A 24,097-nucleotide genomic window follows, 5' to 3' on the forward strand; every position below is an offset into this window, starting at 1 on the left:
CAGCACATCACACTGCTTCCAGTTCCTCCAACTCATAGCAATTTCATCCTTGTCTGAGTTCCTGGTGTATTAGCCATCATCTAAACAGCTACTTTTAACACAAATTTGCACCATTCCCTAATGAATTTCTATGGCCAGATATAATCACCCCTCAATACCGTAATTGCAAACAACTTAAAGTTATGAACCACCTCTTATGTTTCTTGTCTACCTTGAACTTAACCTAGTAAATAATGTGTCCTCTACCCATGCTTGTTTATTAACCACATGAGTAACACATGTGTAATAGGTTGGTCATGTTTAGAGAATTAGATGATATCCAAGACAAGTAAACATGTTGAATGCACTGGTTGGCATCCTGTAGCTTAGAATGTATTAACTGGATTTCCTCTCCAGAAGCAAGGCTGTGTACATTGCATGTGATGGCAACTTAGCACAGGACTGATTGGGCTTGCTCACTTGTTATCATACTTCTACCATTTCCCATCTGTTCCTGCACAAATGAAACCTTCGTGCGTCAGATGCTCTCCCACTGCCCCCCTCCATCTGGCAGCAAGAGTCCCCACAACACAGCTGAGCAGCTTTGGCATGACCTCTGATCAGGACTGAAGTCCTTCTTGTTTCCTTATGCACAAAGAACATGGCTATGTTATGACCATGAGGGGCCACATGCTGCCCAGATCTGCAGGCGGAACACTCTGGCGATGCTGTCCTTCCTTTACCTCCTGAACTGTCAACCATTTGTCTTCAGACACAAATACTAATTAGCTTACTTATTCATTTAGTGAGCATTTGTTGAGAGTGTACTTTGGGTCATGTTCTGGTTTAGCTTCTCTTGCTACTAAAATATCAAACTTAGAAGCTTTTCAGATATATGGAATTGGCCTTAGTGTCCACCATTTCCTCTGGTTTGAAGGAATGGGTTACCTGGAAGAATTTCTTCTCACCTGCATGTGTGAGCTGTGGTGAAGGGAGTGTATTCATCTACAAGTCTGGAGTTAGAGTGGCTATGTTCTTCTAGCCTAAGTAAGGACAGGGTCTGGCCATTTTGAGGGGTTCTAACTGCTTTAATGTCTTGCCCTTCTCCTCCCACCCACACTGAGCCCCTAGCCTAGTAGGAAGGAGGGGAGGGTCACACCAGACACTGTGCATGATTAGCAATGTGGAGTGGAAACAGTGCTTCCAAGGTTTAGAAATGTATAACTGTCTTTGGGGAGAAGATGGGGAAGGGAAAATCTATACTTTTCAACTTGACTTTGAACAGCGAAGAGTCATTTTCCAGTCAGAGGAAAGGAGGGATGTGAGAGAGGGAGGGAGGCCCAACCAAAGTATAGAAGATTAGAGCTTTGTCTTGTGGATGTGAGGGTTCCGTGTTACTTAGGAGGGTGGTACACTGGGTTGGAGCCAGGGAATCATCAGATCTGTCTCCTTCTGCCTCTTCAAATTTCATATATGCTTCTAACCTTCAGATTTGATACAAACCATATCATACTGTGATGGGCAACTGAAAAAATTTTTATTTTGAATAAACAGAAACATCCCACCTTGTATGTGTTTTTATAATATAACTAACTGGGTCAAGTGTAATTAAAGTACTGAGATTTGCTAAAAGACTCCCAACAATAATTTAGAATACTGTAGCAGAGTTAAAGTTTCATGTAGCCAATGAACCAGCAGCTCCACCACAAGATCACAGCTTCTCACCCTTGGGCCATGAATAGGCTTCAAGTCCACAAAGATGTTGACCCCTTCCAACCTTGGGGTCATCACAAATGGCTTTATTTATTTCCCAATGCCATACAAATGGTGCCATTTTCTGCAGTTGCCATGATTGGGAAGCCCTGATATGGAGAAACTTTTGCCCCAGGGGATGTGAAGAGAGATGGTCATAGAAGCACTGTCTTTAACAGCAAAACAATGGAAACAACCCAAATGTCAGTCAATGATATAACAAGAAATTCAGGAATACAAAGGATCACTATGTAGCAGTGAAGATGAAGAAACCTTAGTTACATACATGAATATGGGTAAATCTCTTAGAAATAATGGTAAGGAACAAAAGCAAGTCACAGAAAATATCTTTCCATTTATCTCTAGGCCAAACCACACAGAACTAATAGATACTGTAACCATATGTTTATGTGGTAAAGTGATAAAAGAAAGTGAGGGAATAATAAAAATTACAAAGAGTAGCTGAGGCAGAAAACAGTGGGTTGGAAGAGTGTTCAAAGCAGACATCAAAGTTCCAACAAGGTCCTAGTGTTTAAGCTGGATGGTGGGTAATATATTGTTTTAATTTTATTGTTACTACTTGCAAATACATATATTTATTATAATAGTATTATGTATTCAACATTTAATACAAATAACCTTCTTAAAATGGAAAGATACAAATAAGATGAAAGTCTTGTCCTTTGCCAAATTACATTTTGATGTAGCTGGGACCCATATCATTTGGACCATGCTCTACGCGTATGCACACACCCACATACACACATACAGAGTCACAAGATGGATTCCTTTAGAAGTAAATATATCACATAGGAGTGTGTGGCACTAACAAAAAGAAGGGAAGAGATATATGATGGGGGGACAAGCTATGATTCACACCAGGGCTTTTTGGAGGTGCACTGGCTTTCTTGAGTTACACCTTGAACTGTAATGACATGAGACCCCTCCAACCAGGATTTGAGGGTCGGTTGGATCAAGGAGTCAGACAAGAGAAGAAAAGACTCTTTGGGAGGGAGGGTAGTTTCAGTGCCTTCCTGGCAGAAGGAAAAAGAAGAGGGAAAAAAGAGTGGTTGGGAGAGAGGGGAAGCTGGGGAGATGACAGAAAGCCATCTACTTCTCAATAAACTCCTTCCCTGCGACCCTGTGACCACCGAACCTTCAACAATAGCTTCCAAACGTATGTGATACTTGCTGTAGTTTAGTTTTTAAATACAGAAATGAGTAAAGGCACTGAATTTGTGTTTGTTTGACAGTGAGACAACACGTTCTACCTGAGTATAGATAGGACTTCATGAGCATAAGCTGAGACATTAAGTAACAGAAATTGTGGGGAGAGCTGAGGACTTCCAAGGCCATGGACTTAGGAGTCTGAAATAAGGAACCAAATATTCAAGGGGCAGGAAAGCCCCAGCCGGCATCCACTGGGGAGGCATGTGCCCTACACTGATGATGCAGGTTCCAGGGCCCTCGGCTCGCTGGCTTCAGTGCTGACTTTCTGGTGTGGCTCCCAAATCTTCCATGGTGCCAATTTGTTTGTGATCTACATGGCATCCCCGCCCAGTTCGTACTCAGGCAGAAGAAAAATTATGAGTCATAACAAAATTCACTGTATTCCCCTAACTAGGATTCAAGTGGCTGAGGGCCAGGCTGGTCCCAACACCAGTTGTACATCCTCCAACCATGAAGGCCATGGTGAGGGTCCCAATCAGACTCCAAGAGAGAGAGGGCCGGTTGGGGGATGGGGGGATGCAGCAGGTCAGTGTCTGGATATGGAGCAGGAGGGAGTGGGCACCAACCACAGGGCACAGGAATGGCCCTCTGATTTCTGGGATAAGAACATATAAGAGAAGACGGGATGCAACTCAGACATTGAAGAGAAGATTGGATCACAGGTCACAAGGGAAGATGTCAAAGGCCCAGTCACTAAAACCGGGTGAGGGGTCAGAGCCCAGCCAGGGCAAGATGAGCTGGCACTGGAACGGGGCCCTCATGTTCCTGGCACACCTGGTGCTCAAGACAGGAAGGCCCCAGGATCTGAGGAACCGAGAGACGCAGGTTAAGGAACCCCAGCTTTGAAAGTTAGAGGGTCCTGAAAACAAGCTGCAGGTGAATCATCACAGGTCAGCAATTCAATAAAGACCAGGACCACTGGCTCTTATCCATTCTATGCAGAGAGAAATTAATGCTACCCACAAATATTTTTTAAAAAACAACATTGTGTAATCAATACAAATTTTAACGGAAAGAAAAAAAGATAGTTTATAAAGAGCAGCAGCTCATTATGAAGATTGCCTTTAAAGACCTAGTTTACTGAGGACAATTTAAGGCCTCTGCAGTTGACACTTTTTTTTTTTTTTTTTCACTTTTAGCCAGTGTTCTTTTGCTATTATGGTCAAGGTCAGACTTTAAAAATTAATTAATTGTTCATATCAATAAGTCTCAAAATGAAGCTCTAAATCCCATTAATTAAGCTTAGAGAACACTCCTAGTACTCAGGGTCATAGATTTTTCCAAAGTTCTAGAAAGATATTTAAGCATTCACATAATTAACTATTGGAGGTTTTTTTCTTTGAATTGAATTTTTTTTTTATACAGCAGGTTCTTATTAGTTATCTATTTTATACATATTAGTGTATATATGTGTCAATCCCAATCTCCCAATTCATCCCTCCCCCTCCCGCTTTCCCTCCTTGGTGACCATATGTTAGTTTTCTATATCTGTGTCTCTATTTCTTCCTTGCAAACAAGATTCATCTGTACCATTTTTCTACGTTCCACATGTATGCGTTAATATTTGTTTTCTCTTTCTGACTTACTTCACTCTGTATGACAGTCTCTAGGTCCATCCACGTCTCTATAAATGACCCAATTTCATGCCTTATGGCTGAGTAATATTCTATTGTATATATGTACCACATCTTCTTTAAACATTTATCTGTCTATGGACACTTAGGTTGCTTCCATGTCCTGGCTATTGTAAATAGTGCTGCAATGAACAGTGGGGTGCATGTGTCTTTTTTAATTATGGTTTTCTCTGGGTATATGCCCAGTAGTGGGACTGCTGGGTCATATGGTAATTCTATTTTTAGTTATTTAAGGAACCTCCATATTGTTCTCCATAGTGGCTGTATCAGTTTACATTCACACCAACAGTGCAAGAGGGTTCCCTTTTCTACTATTGGATGCTTTAACCTTGACAAAATTACATGAAAATGCTGTACATAAAAGCCTTTAAACTTATCTGTGATAATTTAAACCAACTTCTACTAGGCCCAAACCAGTATTACTTTAAGTGCTTCTTATTAATTATAGTCAATGATCAGTATTTTATCCTCAAAATGTAGCAATGTTTACACATATTTTCTAGTTCAAGAAAGAAATCTTCCCTCTTTTTTTCCTCTCTCTCAACTCAATTTTAACTCTGAAAGGGTTGCATATTTAATTGGTTTTATTATATTTTTCTGGGGCTCAGGATTTGGACTCAAAGCAGGTAATTAGGACTGTAATATCATATTATATTGTTTTAATCTCAAACTTGTCGCCAAATGTTAAACATATTTTAGGTTTTGCAGGCCTCTGAAGTCAAGTGTGTGTTGAATGCATTTAAATATCAAGTTTTTTTTTTATAGTTTGATTTAGCTAAAATAATGCCAGTGAGGATGTTAATGACAGATGGTAGATAAACAACTAGCTGCTTTCTATCCATCCCAACCATCCAACAATTATTTAGCACTTACTAGGGTCATCCAACATGGAAAGTGAAAAATACTTCTTCTTCATATTGATTTTTATTTGGTTTCCAAGGATCAGTTTCTCCATAATTATAATTTCAGGTATTCTTGTTTTCAGGTAGTTGGTTAAGTAAAGGCTGCCCTGATTTCTCATAAATGACTCATTAGCAAAGTACATGCCTTCAGCTTCTCTGAGGAGGTACTTATTTAATCTAAAGGGTAAATCTGAGAAAATCATATAAGAACAGTGCTTTTCATTACATAGCTGCTCTCAAAGACATTAGCTCTACCGATCCTAAGAATTATGCTAATCTATTATTAATGTTTGTGACAATTACGGGATTATCTAATAGAATCCTCAGAAAAGCCCTTATGTAAAGAAAAATTCACATAAAAATAATGTGTGAAATATATTTCAGCTAATAATTACATGTTTCAAGAAAAGGATGACAGTATTATAAACCAACATTAAAAATGATCAGTTTATTAAATCACCATGGAGTATTCTGCTGCTATTTTTTTGAAGTAACTAAGAAGAAAGAAAGAAAGAAAGAAAGAAAGAAGAAAAGAAAAGAAAAATGAAAGGATAACAGTAGGGAGAGAGGTAAGAGGAAGAGAAAGAAGGATAAAAGAAAAGGAAACATATGAGTTCTTATAATGATATATATCTAAGAAGAAAATATTGTTTTCCATATGCCCAGGAAAGGTTTATTTTTAGATTTGGCCACTGATAGTCACTGCACTGCTATAAAGCTGTTATTCCAAGTCATGGCTTACTGCAGGTATTCTGGTGGAAAGGAGACTGGAAATATACAAATTAACCCATGATGATTCAAAGAAGGCCTGTTTACTCTAATGAATTTCATGTGAGAACAATAACATTAACAGTTACACATCACTCTCTCATTCCCAGGTCTATCAAATCTCTTTTTTTTATCATTTAAGGGAATCCTCAACTCCCATCACCTCCATGTAGGTTTATTTCAAAAGAAATAATAGCTGACATCAAAACCAGACAAAGATATCTGAAGAAAAGAAAACTAAAGACAAATACCTCATATGAACAGAGACACAAAAATCCTCAGCAAAACACTAGCAAACCAAATACAGTGAAATATAAAAAGCATTATACACCAGTGTTTTGCTAGTTGCAATGAACAATATGAAATTGAGAAAAATTCCATTTATAATAGCATAAAAAATAAAATTCTTAGAAAAATACCTAATAAAAGGAATACAAAACTTATACTCTGAAAACCAGAAAATACTGTTGAAACAAAGAAGACTTAAACAAAACATAAGATATCCCATGTTCATGGATCAGGAGACTTAATACTTCCCAGATTGATGTACAGATTCAATGCAATCCCTACCCAATTCCAGCTGGCATTTTTGCAGAAATTGACAAGCACATCATAAAATTCATTTGGAAATACAAAAGAGCCTGAAGAGCCAAACAATCTAGAAAAAGAACAAAGTTTTCCTAGGTTCTCCACCACTTTTGGAGAACAGCATCCAATCAGGATGTATTAACCTGGTTAAGCAGAGCCACAGGCATAGAAGTTACTTCCAGCACTTCTCCTGTCTGGCTTTGTGAATTTGGCCGTGTGGCTGAAAGGATCTTGGTGCTCCAGCTGAGCATCAGGCCTGTGCCTCTGATGTGGGAGAGCCAAGTTCAGGACACTGGTCCACAAGAGACCTCCCAGCTCCACGTAATATCAAATGACAAAAGCTCTCCCAGAGAGCTCGATCTCAACGCTAAGACCCAGCTCCACTCAACGAACAGCAAACAACAATGCTGGACACCCTATGCCAAACAACTAGCAACACAGGAACACAGCCCCACCCATTAGCAGAGAGGCTGCCTAAAATCATAAGATCACAGACACCCCAAAACACACCACAAGAAGTGGTCCTGCCCACAAGAAAGACAAGATCCAGCCTCATCCACCAGAACACAGGCAACAGTCCCCTCCACCAGGAAGCCTACACAAACCACTGAACCAACCTTACTCACTGGGGCAGACATGAAAAACAACGGGAACTATGAACGTGCAGCCTGCAAAAAGGAGACCCCAAACACAGTAAGTTAAGCAAAATGAAAAGACAGAGAAACACACAGCAGAAGAGGAGCAAGGCAAAAACCCACCAGACCAAACAAATGAGGAAATAGGCAGTCTTCCTGAAAAAGAACTGAGTAATGAGAGTAAGGATGATCCAAAATCTTGGAAATAGAATGGAGAAAATACAAGAAACATTTAACAAGGAACTAGAAGAACTGAAGAGCAAACAAACAATGATAAACAACACAATAAATGAAATTAAAAATTCTCTAGAAGGAATCAATAGCAGAATAACTGAGGCAGAAGAACGGATAAGTGACCTGGAAGATAAAATTGTAGAAATGACTACCACAGACCACAACAAAGAAAAAATAATGAAAAGAATTGAGGACAGTCTCAGAGACCTCTGGGACAACGTTAAATGTACCAACATTTGAATTATAGGGATCCCAAAAGAAGAACAGAAAAAGAAAAGGACTGAGAAAATATTTCAAGAGATTATAGTTGAAAACTTCCCTAACATGGGAAAGGAAATAGTCAATCAAGTCCAGGAAGTGCAGAGAGTCCCACACAGGATAAATCCAAGGAGAAACACCCCAAGACACATATTAATCAAACTATCAAAAATTAAATACAAAGAAAAAATATTAAAAGCAGCAAGGGAAAAACAACAAATAACATACAAGGGAATCCCCATAAAGTTAACAGCTGATCTTACAGCAGAAACTCTGCAAGCCAGAAGGGAGTAGCAGGACATATTTAAAGTGAGGAAAGAGAAAAACCTACAACCAAGATTCTCTACCCAGCAATGATCTCATTCAGATTCGATGGAGAAATTAAAACCTTTACAGACAAGCAAAAGCTAGAGAATACAGCACCACCACCAAATCAGCTTTACTACAAATGCTAAAGGAACTTCTCTAGGCAGAAAACACAAGAGAAGGAAACGACCTACAATAACAAACCAAAAACAATTAAGAAAATGGTAATAGGAACATACATATCGATAATTACCTTAAAGGTAAATGGATTATATGCTCCAACCAAAAGACATAGTCTGGCTGAATGGATACAAAAACAAGACCCATATATATGTTGTCTATAAGAGACCCACTTTAGACCTAGGGAAACATACAGACTGAAAGTGAGGGGATGGAAAAAATATTCCATGCAAATGGAGATCAAAGAAAGTTGGAGTGGCAATTCTCATATCAGACAAAATGGACTTTAAAATAAAGACTATTACAAGAGACAAAGAGGGATACTACATAATGATCAAGGGATCAATCCAAGAAGAAGATATAACAATTGTAAATATTTATGCACTCAACATAGGAGCACCTCAATACATAAGGCAAATGCTAATGGACATAAAAGGGGAAATTGACAGTAACACAATCATAGTAGGGGACTTTAACACCCGACTTGCACCAATGGACAGATCATCCAAAATGAAAATAAATAATGAGACACAAGCTTTAACTGATACATTAAGCAAGATGGACTCAATTGATATTTATAGGACATTCCATCCAAAAACAACAGAATACACTTTCTTCTCAAGTGCTCATAGAACATTCTCCAGGATAGATCATATCTTAGGTCACAAATGAAGCCTTGGTAAATTAAAAAAAATTGAAATTCTATGAAGTATCTTTTCCAACCACAACACTATGAGACTACATGTCAATTACAGGAAAAAATCTGTAAAAAATACAAACACATGAAGGCTAAACACTACACGACTAAATAAAGAAGAGATCTCTGAAGAAATCAAAGAGGAAATCAAAAAATACCTGGAAACAAATGACAATGAAAACACAATGACCCAAAACCTATGGGTTGCAGCAACAGCAGTTCTAAGAGGGAAGTTTATAGCAATACAATACTACCTCAAGAAACAAGAAACATCTCAAATAAACAACCTAACCTTACACCTACAGCAATTAGAGAAAGAAGAACAAAAAAAATCCCAGTGTTAGCAAAAGGAAAGGAATCACAAAGATCAGATCAGAAATGAAGGAAACAATAGCAAAGATCAATAAAACAAAAAGTTGGTTCTTTGAGAAGATAAACACAATTGATAAACCATTAGCCAGACTCATCATAAAAAAGATAAAGGGAGAAGACTCAAATCAACAGAATTAGAAATGAAAAAGGAGAAGTAACAACTGACACTGCAGAAATAAAAAGGATCATGAGGGATTACTACAAGCAACTCTATGCCAATAAAATGGACAACCTGGAAGAAATGGACAAATTCTTAGAAAAGCACAACATTCTGAGACTGAACCAGGAAGAAATAGAAAATATAAACAGACCAATCACAAGAACTGAAATTGAAACTGTGATTATAAATCTTCACCAAACAAAAGCCTAGGACCAGATGGCTTCACAGGCGAATTCTATGAAACATTTAGAGAAGAGCTAACACTTATCCTTCTCAAACTCTTCCAAAATATAGCAGAGGGATGAACACTCCCAAACTCATTCTATGAGGCCACCATCGCCCTGATACCAAAACCAGACAAAGATGTCACAAAGAAAGATAACTACAGACCAATATCACTGATGAACATAGATGCAAAAATCTTCAACATAATACTAGCAAACAGAATCCAGCAGCACATTAAAAGGATCATACACCATGATCAGTGGGGTTTATCCCAGGAATTCAAGGATTCTTCAGTATACGCAAATCAATCAATGTGATACACCATATTAACAGATTGAAGGATAAAAACCATATGATCATCTCAATAGATGCAGAAAACGCTTTTGATAAATTTCAACATCCATTTATGATAAAAACTCTCCAGAAAGTAGGCATAGAGGGAACCTACCTCAACATAATAAAGGCCATATATGACAAACCCACAGCCAACATCATTCTCAATGCTGAAAAATTGAAACCATTTCCTCTAAGATAAGGAACAAGATAAGATTGCTCACTCTCACCATTATTATTCAACACAGTTTTGGAACTTTTAGCCACAGCAATCAGAGAAGAAAAAGAAATAAAAGGAATCAAAATCAGAAAAGAAGTAAAGCTGTCACTGTTGGCAGATGACATGATACTACACATAGAGAATCCTAAAGATGCTACCAGAAAACTACTGGAGCTAATCAAGGAATTTAGTAAAGTAGCAGCATACAAAATTAATGCACAGAAATCTCTTGCATTCCTATACACTAATGATGAAACATCTTTAAGAGAAATTAAGGAAACACTCCCATTTACCATTGCAACAAAAAGAATAAAATACCTAGGAATTAATCTACAAAAGACCTGTATGCAGAAAACTATAAGACACTGATGAAAGAAATTAAAGATGATACCAACAGATGAAGAGATATACTATGTTCTTGGATTGGAAGAATCAACCATGTGAAAATGACTCTACTACCCAGAGCAATCTACAGATTCCATGGAATCCTATTAAACTACCAAAGGCATTTTTCACAGAACTAGAATTAAAAAATTCACAATTTGTATGGAAACACAAAAGACCCCGAATAGCCAAAGCAATCTTGAGAAAGAAAAACAGAGCTGGAGGACTCAGGCTCCAAGACTTCAGACTATACTACAAAGCTACAGTAATCAAGACAGTATGGTACTGGCACAAACACAGAAATATAGATCAATGGAACAGGATAGAAAGCCCAGAGATAAACCCACACACATATGGTCACCTTATTTTTGGTAAAGGAGGTAAGAATATACAATGGAGAAAAGACAGCCTCTTCAATAAGTGGTGCTGGGAAAACTGAACAGTTACATGTAAAAGAATGAAATTAGAACACTCCTTAACACCATACACAAAAATAAACTCAAAATGGATTAAAGACCTAAATGTTAGGCCAGCCACTATAAAACTCTTAGAGGAAAACATAGGCAGAACACTTTATGACATAAATCACAGGAAGATCCTTTTTGACCCACCTCCTAGAGTAATGGAAATAAAAACAAAAATAAACAAATGGGACCTAATGAAACTTAAAAGCTTTTGTACAGCAAAGGAAACCATAATCAAGATGAAAATACAACCCTCAGAATGGGAGAAAATATTTGCAAATGAAGCAACTGACAAAGGATTAATCTCCAAAATATACAAGCAGCTCATGCAGCTGAATATCAAAAAACAAACAACCCAATCCAGAAATAGGCAGAAGACCTAAATAGACATATCTCCAAAGAAGATATACAGATTGTCAACAAACACATGAAAGGATTCTCAATGTCACTAATCAGAAGCGCAAATCAAAACTACAATGAGGTATCACCTCACACCAGTCAGAATGGCCATCATCAAAAAATCTACAAACAATAAGTTGGAGAGGGTGTGGAGAAAAGGGAACACTCTTGCACTGTTGGTGGGAATGTAAATTGATATAGCCACTATGGAGAACAGTATGGAGGTTCCTTAAAAAACTAAAAATAGAACTACCATATGACACAGAAATCCCACTACTGGGCATATACCCTGAGAAAACCATAATTCAAAAAGTGTCATGTACCACAATGTTCATTGCAGCTCTATTTACAATAGCCAGGACATGGAAGTAACCTAAGTGTCCACTGACAGATGAATGGATAAAGAAGATGTGGCACATATATACAATGGAATATTATTCAGCTATAAAAAGAAAAAAAATTGAGTTATTTGTAGTGAGGTGGATGGACCTAGAGACTGTCATACAGAGTGAAGTAAGTCAGAAAGAGAAAAACAAATACAGTATGCTGACACATATAAAAAAAAATATGGTTCTGTAGAAGTTAGGGGCAGGACAGGAATACAGACACAGATGTAGAGAATGGACTTGAGGATACAGGGAGGGGGAAGGGTAAGCTGGGATGAAGTGAGAGCGTGACATGGACATATATACACTACCAAATGCAAAATAGATAGCTAGTTGGAAGCAGCCACATAGCACAGGGAGATCAACTCGGTGGTTTCTGATCACCTAGAGGGGTGGGATAGGGAGGGTGGGAGGGAGATGCAAGATGGAGGAAATATGGGGTTATATGTATATGTATAGCTTATTCACTTTGCTGTACAACAGAAACTAACACACCATTGTAAAGCAATTATACTCCAATAAAGATGTTAAAAAATAAAAGAACAAGAACAGAGTTGGAGGACTCACACTTTTAATTTAAAAACTTACTATAAAGCTACAGTACTCAATACAATGTGGTATTAGCATAAGAATAGACATATAGATCAATGGAAATAATTGAGAGTCTAGAAATAAACCCTCACATTTATAGTCAATTGATTTTTGATAAAACACCAAGAAAATTCAAAAGGGAAAGAATAATCTTGTGGACCCCATGATGTTGGCTATAGAAATGCTCTGGGAGAAGCTGAATGATTTCTAGGGAAGAAAACATTGATGGGAAGCAGACATAGTAACCTAGCATAACACTGAGACTCAAAGTTCCAAGTGTTTCATTTCTCAACCTGCTTTAATCTTATTTCCCTTCGTAGAGAATGCTTGTTAGAGCCCCCAAACTCAGAGCCAGTAGATTAGTCATTAGAAGTGTGAGGGGAAAGAATAATTTTCCCTCTATCCTACAAGGATCTTGGCTGAGACACCCACTATAATAAAGAATAGATTAACAGTACAAAAACAAACAGAGGTTTAATAACATGTATACCTCCTGTATACATGGAAAATACCCAGGAAAACTGAATAACTCTTTGAAATGGTCCAAGTCACTATCTTAAGTAACATTTCCAGCTAAAGACAAAAGGAGATGTTGGATAGGATTGGGGGTAACTTCTACTCAGAAATAGAAATGTGTCTTACAAAAGGGTAACATACTCATTTTTCAGGCCTTCTTTAAAATAATCATTATGCCAAAGAGGCATATTTTGAGGTGGTAAATTCTGCTCCTCTTCAAAAATATATCAAATCATCACATAGTACAATTTAAATGTAAACAATCATATTTGTTAATTATTCATCAATAAAGTTGGGGGGAAAACTACTCAAACATCTGAAAGGAAATCATATGTGAAGAGAAATATTACCTAAAGAGAACACATACAATGGTCAGGCAAAATTACACATCTCATTTTTAAGATTTTTTTTAATGCCTTTCATGAGTAATTTTTGCATTGTCAGAAGCACCTTGATGGTGTCCTCTAAATCACCTAAACGATGCTGGAGATGACTTTTTCCCATATCAAATAAAAAACACTTGGAGAAAATACAGTAAGTCCCCTACATACGAACCTTCAGGTTGCAAACTTTCAAAGATGCAAACGTGCATTCTCACGTCCAATCACATAAGTTAGTTCATGTGTCTGGCGTACATTCCCACGTGCGTGCATCCTCTACAAGTAGTCGTGCTTTTGTGTACTTTACTGTGCAGTGCTGTATAGAGTAGAGTAGTACAGTACCTTTATTTCAAGCCAAGGATGTGTGGAGGCAAGCATAAAAGCAGCGGTATATAGCCAATTGTGTTAGTTGGGTACCTAGGGTAACTTTGTTGGACTTAGGAACAAATCGGACTTACAAACGCACTCTCGGAACAGAACTTGTTTGTATGTAGGGGATTTAATGTAAAATTTAAGAGCAGTTTAATAAAAGAGAAGTCACTTTTATTTCTTAGAAGTCACAGATGCTTTGTAAGGACAATAACAGCAAGTGATCTTAAATAATTCAGGAGTTGATGTGGAGATAAAATTAAGAAGCAATTCTCCTCCCTGACAAATTACCTCTCATCAGCTACTTTTGAGGTTGGGAGAGATGAGAACAAGAACTGAAAAGAAGAGGTCATGAAAACTTGGTATTTTACACATTCCTGAGTTGGAGGTAGTGAAATTTAAGGTGGCAAGAGTCTCCACACAATTCCACCTTCCCCTACTCTTCCAAACTACAGTTCAGATAACCTCACCCCATTTACTTTCCCAAAGAGCAGAGACTCAAAGCAGGAGTTGTAGCCCTTGTACCTTGAACAGTGAGAGGTGCGCTCTTCTATATAATGAAGATAGACATCTGTAACCCAAGCCTGTCTGTATTAACAACATCTCCAGTGGCTGCCATGACCAGTTTATAATTCGGGGAAATTAATCACAGTGGTTAGGCACTGGAGCTGTGCAGTCTGACAGCCTGATGTGGAGACATGGCTCTGCCACTGACCAGCTGACCAATATTTGCAGGTCATTTAACCCCTTTTCATCTCAATATTGTCACTTGTACCTTGGAGATTATAATACTGCGTAACTTGGAAGTTTCTGAAAAGATTACATGAGGCAGTGCATGTACAGCTCTCAGTACAGTTAACATTACAGATCACTCAACATGTCAACCGTCATTTAACTGTCCTTTTTGTCATGCTTATCAACTAACTCTGCATCCTTGAGTAGTTTTTAAATACCAGCTGCAACCACAATTTAAAAACTATCATACAAAATAAAACCTATACTGCCTACCTTGACCAATGAATTTCTTCCTCAGTAACTGATGATCTCAACAGTTAGCCTGTTTTCTTCAGTACCCAGTGATATGTTAATACTTTCCTTGATGTGATAAATAATACATGTGAGCAATATTTTAAAAAAATAATAACATGTGGGAATTTGCAAAGATATTGATCAGATATGTGTTAGAATTTTTACTTGAAGAAAAAACACAACTACTTTACATTCCTGTGTTTGTATCTGGGGTCTCCAAGATCATCCCTAGGTTCAGTGATTTGTTAAAAGAACTCACATTACTCAGCATATAGTTGTACTCATAACTAAGATTTATTACACTGACAGCTACAAAGAACAAAGGGAAAGGACACATGGGAATGAGATCTGGAGGAAACCAGGCACGAAATTCCAAGTCCTCTCCCAGTGAGTCACACAGGACAAGGTTAATTCCCCCAGCAGTGAGCTGTGACAATATGGGTAAAGTGTCCTCTACCAGGGAAGCTCATTAGAGACTCAGTGGCCATGGATTTTTGGCGAACTCATAGGCACCCTCTACTACCACGAGACAGAACTTTTAGTCTCCCAGGAAGAAAGCAGGTGTTCCACATAAACTACATTGTTTGTACAGTCTAGGCACAGTGAGCCACTCTTATCATTTAGGGAAAGTTCTATATCAGTGCAGGTAATAGTTACCAGCCAAGTTCCCAGAAGGTGCAAAGCATGAGCTTTGCAAACAGGTCTTCCTAAGGGTGGCAGTCTCAGGCCTGCTATGTTAACTCTGCACAATGACTTTTAGCGTTTGTAGACACAATTATTTAGGCTTTTTAGTTATATTTACTTTTTAAAAATCTGTATATAGCTTTTCTTAAGCATACTGAATAAAACTGGTATTGGATATTATTTGAATATAAACTTACTTTCAGTTTTTTAAATGGCTTAGATTAGAAGACAAAGGAGATTGATTCAGGAAAATATATACAGTTAAGAGGAAACTAATTCTTATTTCCATTTGGGCAGCAATTGTACTTTTCTGACAGACTTTTCCTTTCTTATTCCCTATTCAATGCACTATCATTTTAAGTTAGAGTGCTGGAAAATTAAAAGGTTTTATGTAATGGAGAATAGATCACCAAATACTTTATATCATTCTTGAGGGTTATTTACTATGCTCATAACCATCTTCATCACAGAGTTTCATTCTAAATTTGCTTTTTCCTGTTATTGACTTATTTAAAAAAGTAATCCTTAAACAATAGTTAATAATACTGTACTACATATTTGAAAGTTACTAAGAAAGTAGATCTTGAAAAAAAAGAAGTAATCTTTTCTAGATTCTAGATTCCAAGTGATATTTCTAAAACATTACTCAGTGTAAGTTAAAGCATAAAGTAAAAACGCCCTATGGCATTAGAACTTTTATCACTTAAGATCTCATCTCTAATTTTAGGAAATAGAGCTCCATTTTATTTATTGATTTATTTTTATTATTATTACTATTTTAACTTGTACTTAGATTGGTTTTAATATTCATGAAGAAGACAGGTATGAGAAGCAAAGAGCTTAATAAAATAGTAAGATAACTTATATAATTAATATTTATTAATTATATAATTAATGGTAATATTAATCCCATCAGGGCCCAGTATTGTTTAGTCTAAACTCATCAAGAGTGAGCGTCAACAGGCCGAATTCACCTCCACTGCACACTTGTCTGTGTTATATGCTACAGGTATCTTGATGTCTGTGCTAGTAAAATTCAGTTCTGTAGAACTGAAAAGATATTGCCAAAATCAGACGAATTTGTATTTTGAAAACTGTGAAGGTCAGTATATTATCCTTTTATTATCCCAGCAGTCAAAAGTTATTACTTTTGTACTTAATATTAATTCCTGACCATTTTTCTGTATGTAATTTTTAAGTTTTAAGTTATATAATTTGTAAGTTATTTTCTATTTCAAGTTGTCAGCTATTTGCATGAGTTTAGAAAACAAAAGTGGCTGTCTATAATTTTAAATCTATAAAAGAATTGATGTGGATATATTGTTACCAATATATCCAACTTTGTTCAATACTTTCAACATGCCAAATTTAGTAATAAACCAGCCAAAATCATACACTGGTAGGTGTAGCAAATAATGGAACACTCTACAGTATAAAAGAACTAATTTGATCTTCATTTAGTCAGTATACACATTTTTCCTATGTTCTTTCCATAGATTTCCCCAGTTCTGCAGCATCTGAGAAGTCCTAAAGCCTATTTAATCTTAGCACCACAGAGTTCTAAATAGAAAAGAGAGTGATGAAATGATAAGGAAAGACTTTTATTTCCAAGAACTTTTAAGAGTCAAGGCTTTATGGCTACTGATCAATATATAAGCCCACCAAGGCATTTTATTGAAGCCATGAATTGACACCACCCTGACTCCCCACTTCATGACCTTGTTTTATTTGTTTTGTTTTGTTTTCCATATGTTGAAATTAGTCCTCTGCATCATATTATTTTGAATGAACACAGTGGAGCCCACCTCCTGATAGCCAACAAAACCTCTAAGCTTAAAGGATAGCCAGAGCTTCCAAGCACAAAACAATTTTATTTAAAATATTTATTGAGTGTATAACATATGGTGTAACAACCCAGAGGTATGTATTCAGAGTCACTGCATAACTGTGACTTTTTAATTTTATTAATTAAAGTCTTTGTCTGGAATTCAAGGCAATTATGTCTTAGGCTAAACTCTACTGCAAAGTAAATACTGTTAGAGTGAAGTGGCTACTATTAGACTCAGTAGCCAAAGTATGGAATGATAGAATTGAGGAGCTTTATTCTATTATATTTTGAGATGTAGGAGTTTATATGTTAAAGTAAAATACTACTGGATTATTATTTATTACAACTCTTCACACAAGGCAAAGTCTACCATAATTCATATCCTTTTTGATTGGGTGGAATGGAGTTCAAAAAAAGAAAAAGAAAAAGACTGCCTCTGTTCTTGAAACTATCTATTCCAACATAGTCATGTAATTATACTTTTATCTTAATAGGTATTAAGATGGACAAGATAGCAACAAATAATGAGTGGGGACAAAAGGTAACTTGGAATCCCTATCACTCACTGCTGTCTGGTTGACCAACAAAGGCGAGGTGACTGTTCTGGATTCCAGACTTTATCCTTCTTCATGGACCCAACATGCCGCCCACAACTCATGAAAGCCCGTCTAACCATGGCCATGAGCAGAGCTCAAGAAACAGAAACATGGAGGGACAGGCAGGCAGATGAAGTGGAACCAAAAAAAGAATAGGGTCAGAAGAGACAGTATTCTGGAAGTCAAGGAAGGAAACAATTCCCAGATTATACAAATGGTGAACACTACTTTCGTGTTTGCTGAGAGGAACTGAGCAGCTATTGGATATAAGACTCAGTTATTTATAGAACTCCAGTCATAAGCATTCTACAGGAGTCACCATTTACTACTTTGCCTCCTGATCTGAGAAGACCTTCAAAGAAGTTGCAAAAATGTCTACCCAGACAGTGCCCAGATAAGGTGCCCAGATAATTTCTAACAGCAGAGAGACAAGGGTGCCACAAGAAAATGGGCCTGGAATGTGTCTGGGAAAGGCTGTTTGATTTAGCTTTATGGTAGGCAGCAAGGAAATGCCACATGAACTGTGAGATGCACCGTGAACTGCATCACAATCACTTTAATTGTTGGGTAATACTGACAAATAAAATAAACCAACTTTTTAAATGGCCATTGGCAAGTTTTCTCCAATTTGTGTTTGTTCAAGTAAACTGAAGTGTGAGAAAATAAACTTATCACCAAACTTAGATTCCTTTTCTAAAGTCCTAACCCAAGATATTAAACTGATTCTTTCAGCACACCTCCTTCAAAATATATTTTAAAAGCTCCAGAAGTTAGTTAAGACATAAAACTTGTAATTTGTAGAGGTGATGAAGATAGAATTGTCAAGCTAGTCTGAACAATCTTAAAAGCTGTCTGGGAATCCAGCTTCCAGAGCTTTTTATGTACCTGCCCTGAGTCACTGCATATGGTTTGGAGCAGGGCTGTAACTTTAGGATGCCGTGCATCCACAGCTTTGTTCTGCTGGAAGGTACCTTCACCCATTGTAAACACCTCTTCCCCCTGAGTTTAACAAACCACGTTACTAGTGAAAAATGGTAACTAGTAATGGTAACCAGAAGAGTTCTTAGTATGTATGGGTATTTTACCAAAATTTCTAACTCTGATTTGACTTAGCAACATCTTGATTATGTATGCCATATAATTTCAATTTGTAAATAGCTGAGAACTGAAAACAAATAAACAAACAGAAAACAAGCCTGTGGAGGAGTCCATTGCAGGCCCTGACATGATCAGACACCCTGGAATCCTTGCTGCTGCTGAGGTCTGAGCTAATCCCCTCCCGGCAGTGTCCAGGAAGAGCACTGGTCTCACCGTGAGATCATTCAAGACAGACTCAGCGTTCAGGTTTCCAGGTGGTTGTACTGTTTAAAAAGCAACTGATGCTGATGATCATTTCGTTTCGGAGTCTGTAATTTAGGTAACAGAACCAGATTGAGGTTCCATTCAAACACAGTATATGGAATAAATACATATATATATATAAAACATCTTTATACCTTTATATGCAGGTTTTGAATAGTGATTAAACAAGTTGACTCTTCCAGAATTAAACTACAAACCCAATTTCATTAAAAGTCATCAGAAGCTTCCAAAACCATGTAATTATAAACTAATGGAAATACACTTCACCTTCACGTGGCCACTGTCACAGAAAGAGTTATTGGTTGGTTCATTTTCTGCTGTCCCCACTGGAATGTAAGTTCCAAGAGAGCAGGACGCTGCCAGCCTGTTCACCGTCTTACTTATCAGTGCTCAGATAAACCACAAAATAGTAAAAAATCCATAAATTTTAGTGACTCAGTGAATAAAATAAACTGATAAATGTATAATTATAAAAAGAGAATTTTTACTAAGAAATGTGAATTATTATTAAGATAAAATAGTGGATATTTTGTTTCCCGAGAAAGTACTAATTATACTGGACCTGAAGGGTGAATACATTGTTTGCTAGACAAAGAATTGGTGGGAATGGAGAGGAAGTGAGTACATTCCAGGCCAAGGGCATCCAATATAAAGGACAAGCATGCAGAACTGCAAGAAGCCCCCAGAAGCTGGTCTGAATTACCTTGAGCTGTACGTGTAATTAACAAAGAGATGGAACATTCCTGCATTACTTAATGTACTACTACAATAAGTTACTTTGGAAACTTTGGAAATAGTTGTAATACCTAATGAGTATTTTCCCCTAGATTTTTAATAAAATGCTCTGTTATTTGTCCCTAAGGGAATAAATACAAAGGAAATAGTACCAGGAATGCTTCGATGTACTATTCTACAACAAAAATATTTTGCTACATTATCTTTGAAAAAACAAGAAATTATCATGACAAACACAAGATTATATTTCACTTAAAATGTCATCTAACAAAAAGTGCTATTGTCTTAAATTACACAAAATTACATTTAAAAGATCTTATCAAAAAAGCCTTATGTTATCAAAAGTGAAGAAGCAGTAGCAAAGGTATAAGTATTATCTTTCCAATCAAAGTAAACAAAGCATGGAAAAAGAAAAGTTAAGATTTCCTGCAAGTACCACAGAAGACAAAGATGAGGGAGCATTGTGAATTTGCTGCTTGTGAGGAAAAAAGAGAAACCGAAAGCTTGACATTGAAATTGAATGTTTAGAATTTTTTTTTTGGCCATGCCACAAGGCTTGTGAGATCTTAGTTCCCAACCAGGGATCAAATCCATTTCCCTTGCAGTGGAAGCATCGAGTCCTAACTGGACCGCCAGGGAATTCCCATATGTTTAGAATTTTAAACACAAAATCAGAGAAGGGAGAGCTCCTACCTGTGGCCAAATATACGATGTGGTGAGCAGGTTCTTGCTCTGTACCAAACCCATGGTCAGATGGGGAAAATGGCTGTTAACCTCCATGTGGAATGAACTGTGGTCACTGGCTGTACCACCTCATATATCTGAATGAACTTCTGAGCCTCCTGCAGGCTTCCTTCCAACTGGCTCTTGTTTAGGCCCTGGTTCATGGTGCTGTGCTGCTCGAGGAAATAGGCCATTGCTGGAACCAGTCGCCTTGACACCCCCTGCCAACCCTGACCACCCCACATGGAGTCTGACTTGGAAGCAAAATAAGCTGCAATGCATAACTGAAGTGTGCAAACATGCTTGCTTCTCCATTTCCCCAAAAGTCCTCATCTGTGGCGTCTCTCTCATTTTAGATTTGAACTCATCATATTTGGGGAGTCTCTCCACTTCATCATAAAAGGAAATGATCAGAAGTGAAAAATATAGAGCAGAAGTTATGGCTGACTTTAATTTGGATAGCATATGCATAAAACTCCTCAGCCTATTTTAAGTCACTTGGGAACTGCCTAAATGCATATTATTATATCTGTCTGGTAAATCAGGTATCCAAATTGAAATTCAGCAATCAAGAACATCATATAGATTTATTACTTTCCCTATTAGAGCAATGGGCCTATGAGGCCATGAAGAGAGAATTATGCTAGTTTTATTGGGAGAGCTTATAATTTTGTTATAACATCATTCACAAGGGCTGTAAAAATCTCTACTTGTCTTTTTGCCTTATTGTTATTCCAAGTTATAAGAAATAATAAACTTACTTAGAGAATAATAAACTTACTAGAAATCTGAGAAATATGCTACATTTTGCATAGTGAGAAGGCAGAGGGAAGGGGAGAGGTAAGAGAGACAAGAGGGAATGAAAGAGACAAAAGAGAATAAAAGAAAAGAGATAGATTTTCAGGTAGAGAAAAAACATGAATAGGGACATGGTATATATAAGAGAAAGACCTGAATTTGCTGAGAATTTAATTCTCTCTATGTCCCAGAGGCGGGGAGTGTATCATGTGTGACGAGCTCTGGGAAGGAGGAACTAAAAAGTAGAGGAAGGAATGTTAAACTCTCCTGGAACAGAGGACCGAATCAGGAAACCACAAGCCTTTTAAAATTTATTTTCATAAACTCTAAATCCCAGTACAAATAATAACTGATACTCATCAGAATTTCATATAAGTTGGTATGATATAAATTTCTTTGTCTATAAGAATATGAAACTACAATTTATAACATGCCATTCTAGTACTTGCTTTTAATAATAGGTTAGAGGTATGAAAGTATAATGCTTTATAAAAGTAAAAATATATGTGTAACATTTGATATAATGTACTGCATGCTACAAAATGAGAGGAAAAAACAGAAGAATTCTAGAATGTTGGGGCTAACTGAATTTTACCTGCCAGGTCCAATACCTGACTTATTGTCAAAACCTTCCTATGGCAATTATATAGTCCAACACCAGTCAGATGAAGAGACGTCATAAGGTCAGGTGAAGGGCACTGCCCTCTACCTAGTTCTGGCTGATGGTCAAGCTGCAGGTCTCATACTAGGGCACTGTTGCCATGTTGCTTAAAATTCATAAGGATTGATGTGGTAAAAAAAGCAATAAAGTTGCTGATATCTAGATTTTAATGATTAAGATAAGACTTCTATTTAACTCACTTAATTGTTTCTACATGCATAAGATGCCTTCAGGATCTAGCACTGCTAAATAGGTTGAACTGAACAAGCCCATAATCATCAAACTACACGCTTCAGGACTAACAGATTTTTATCACACCCTTTACTCCCTTGCTTGCTTCTTCTACCCATCTTGCTTCAAACATACATTAAGTCCTGAAGAAAAAGGTCAAAACCCTTCAGTTAGTCCTCCAACAACGTCTCACTCATCTGCTTGGTCATCTCAGCTGTCTTATTGCACCATTTAACTCCATCAGTGAAAACCAGCCAACCCTGAGGAGCTTTCCTGGAGACAGACTCACCACCTCTGTGTTCACTGCTTGTTTGTAGAAAAGATTTAGCCTCCTTGGGCTCCCCCAAATTGCAAAGAGCAAATTTAATCAGAGAAATGCAGAACAAAGGAAAACAGTCAAGCAAGACAAAATAATAATAGTTTAGTCATAAAACAAAGTCAAGGGCCTTTAGTTCCTCTGTAAAGGCTTTATATAATATCCTGAGCCATAACCTTGAGTTGTTTTGAGGGTATTAAAACTCCCCACCAGGTGGAAGAAGTTAACTGCCGACCACCAGCATGTAGGCCCAAGACTGGTTGGAACCAGAAGGTTGATGATGTTGACTCCTGACTACCTCACCACGAACCAGTCAGAAGAATGTCCACGAGCTGATCAGGCATCCCACAATCCTCTCCCTCACCTTGCTTTTAAAAACCCTTCCCCAGGGCTTCCCTGGTGGTGCAGTGGTTGAGAGTCCGCCTGCCGATGCAGGGGACACAGGTTTGTGCTCCGGTCCAGGAAGATCCCACATGCCGTGGAGCGGCTGAGCACATGAGCCATAGCTGCTGAGCCTGCACGTCCGGAGCCTGTGCTCTGCAACGGGAGAGGCCACAGCAGTGAGAGGCCCATGTACCACAAAAAAAAAACAAAAACAAAAACAAAAAAAACCCTTCCCCAGAAGCCATCAGAGAGTTTGGATCTTTTGAGCATGAGCCACCCATTCTCCTTGCTTGACCCTGCAATAAATGCTGTACTTTCCTTCTCTACAACCAGTGTCAGTAAATTGGCTTTGCTATGAGGCAGGCAAGCAGACTTATGTTTGGTTCGTTAGTATAAGTTAGGATTCGTAAAAAACAACACTGCACAGACTACTCCACATGCAGACATACTATGGTTGGGTCTGAATATTTTTAAAAGTTTTTGTTTCTCATAATTTTTATAATGAAGCTTTGAGTTTGCATTACTACTGTATTACTGTTGCCTTAAATTGGGCATAGTTTTAAGGTGCTAACCACAGTAATTCCTAACTTGTAACTGACACATGTGGGGAATAGTTCATGGTTGTTTAATTGAGATATTTGTACTTAAAAGTGGTAAAGAATCTGTCCTAATCACTCTTTTTATTCTGTACCTGAATCCCTTTTCTATTTCTCTAATGAATTTGGAAATTGTAGTATATAAATGACACATACATTTCCAGATGCTGATAAACAGAGATCATCTGAAAA

General features: G+C 37.5%; 1 long non-coding RNA gene across 1 annotated transcript in view; it reads right to left on the reverse strand.

Moving 5' to 3' along the window:
• Window positions 1–12,521: 12,521 nt before the first annotated feature.
• The window catches only part of LOC149749505 (uncharacterized), a 51,680-nt gene continuing 40,104 nt past the window's right edge, over window positions 12,522–24,097 (reverse strand). Inside the window, exon 4 of the long non-coding RNA XR_016392591.1 lies at window positions 12,522–13,909. This is a non-coding gene — a long non-coding RNA (uncharacterized LOC149749505). The remainder of the gene's footprint in view (window positions 13,910–24,097) is intronic.

Source organism: Delphinapterus leucas, chromosome 3, assembly GCF_059928025.1.
Source record: "Delphinapterus leucas isolate spDelLeu-1000000601 "Yukka" chromosome 3, BTC_Dleu_Yukka2, whole genome shotgun sequence".
NCBI lineage: Eukaryota > Metazoa > Chordata > Mammalia > Artiodactyla > Monodontidae > Delphinapterus > Delphinapterus leucas.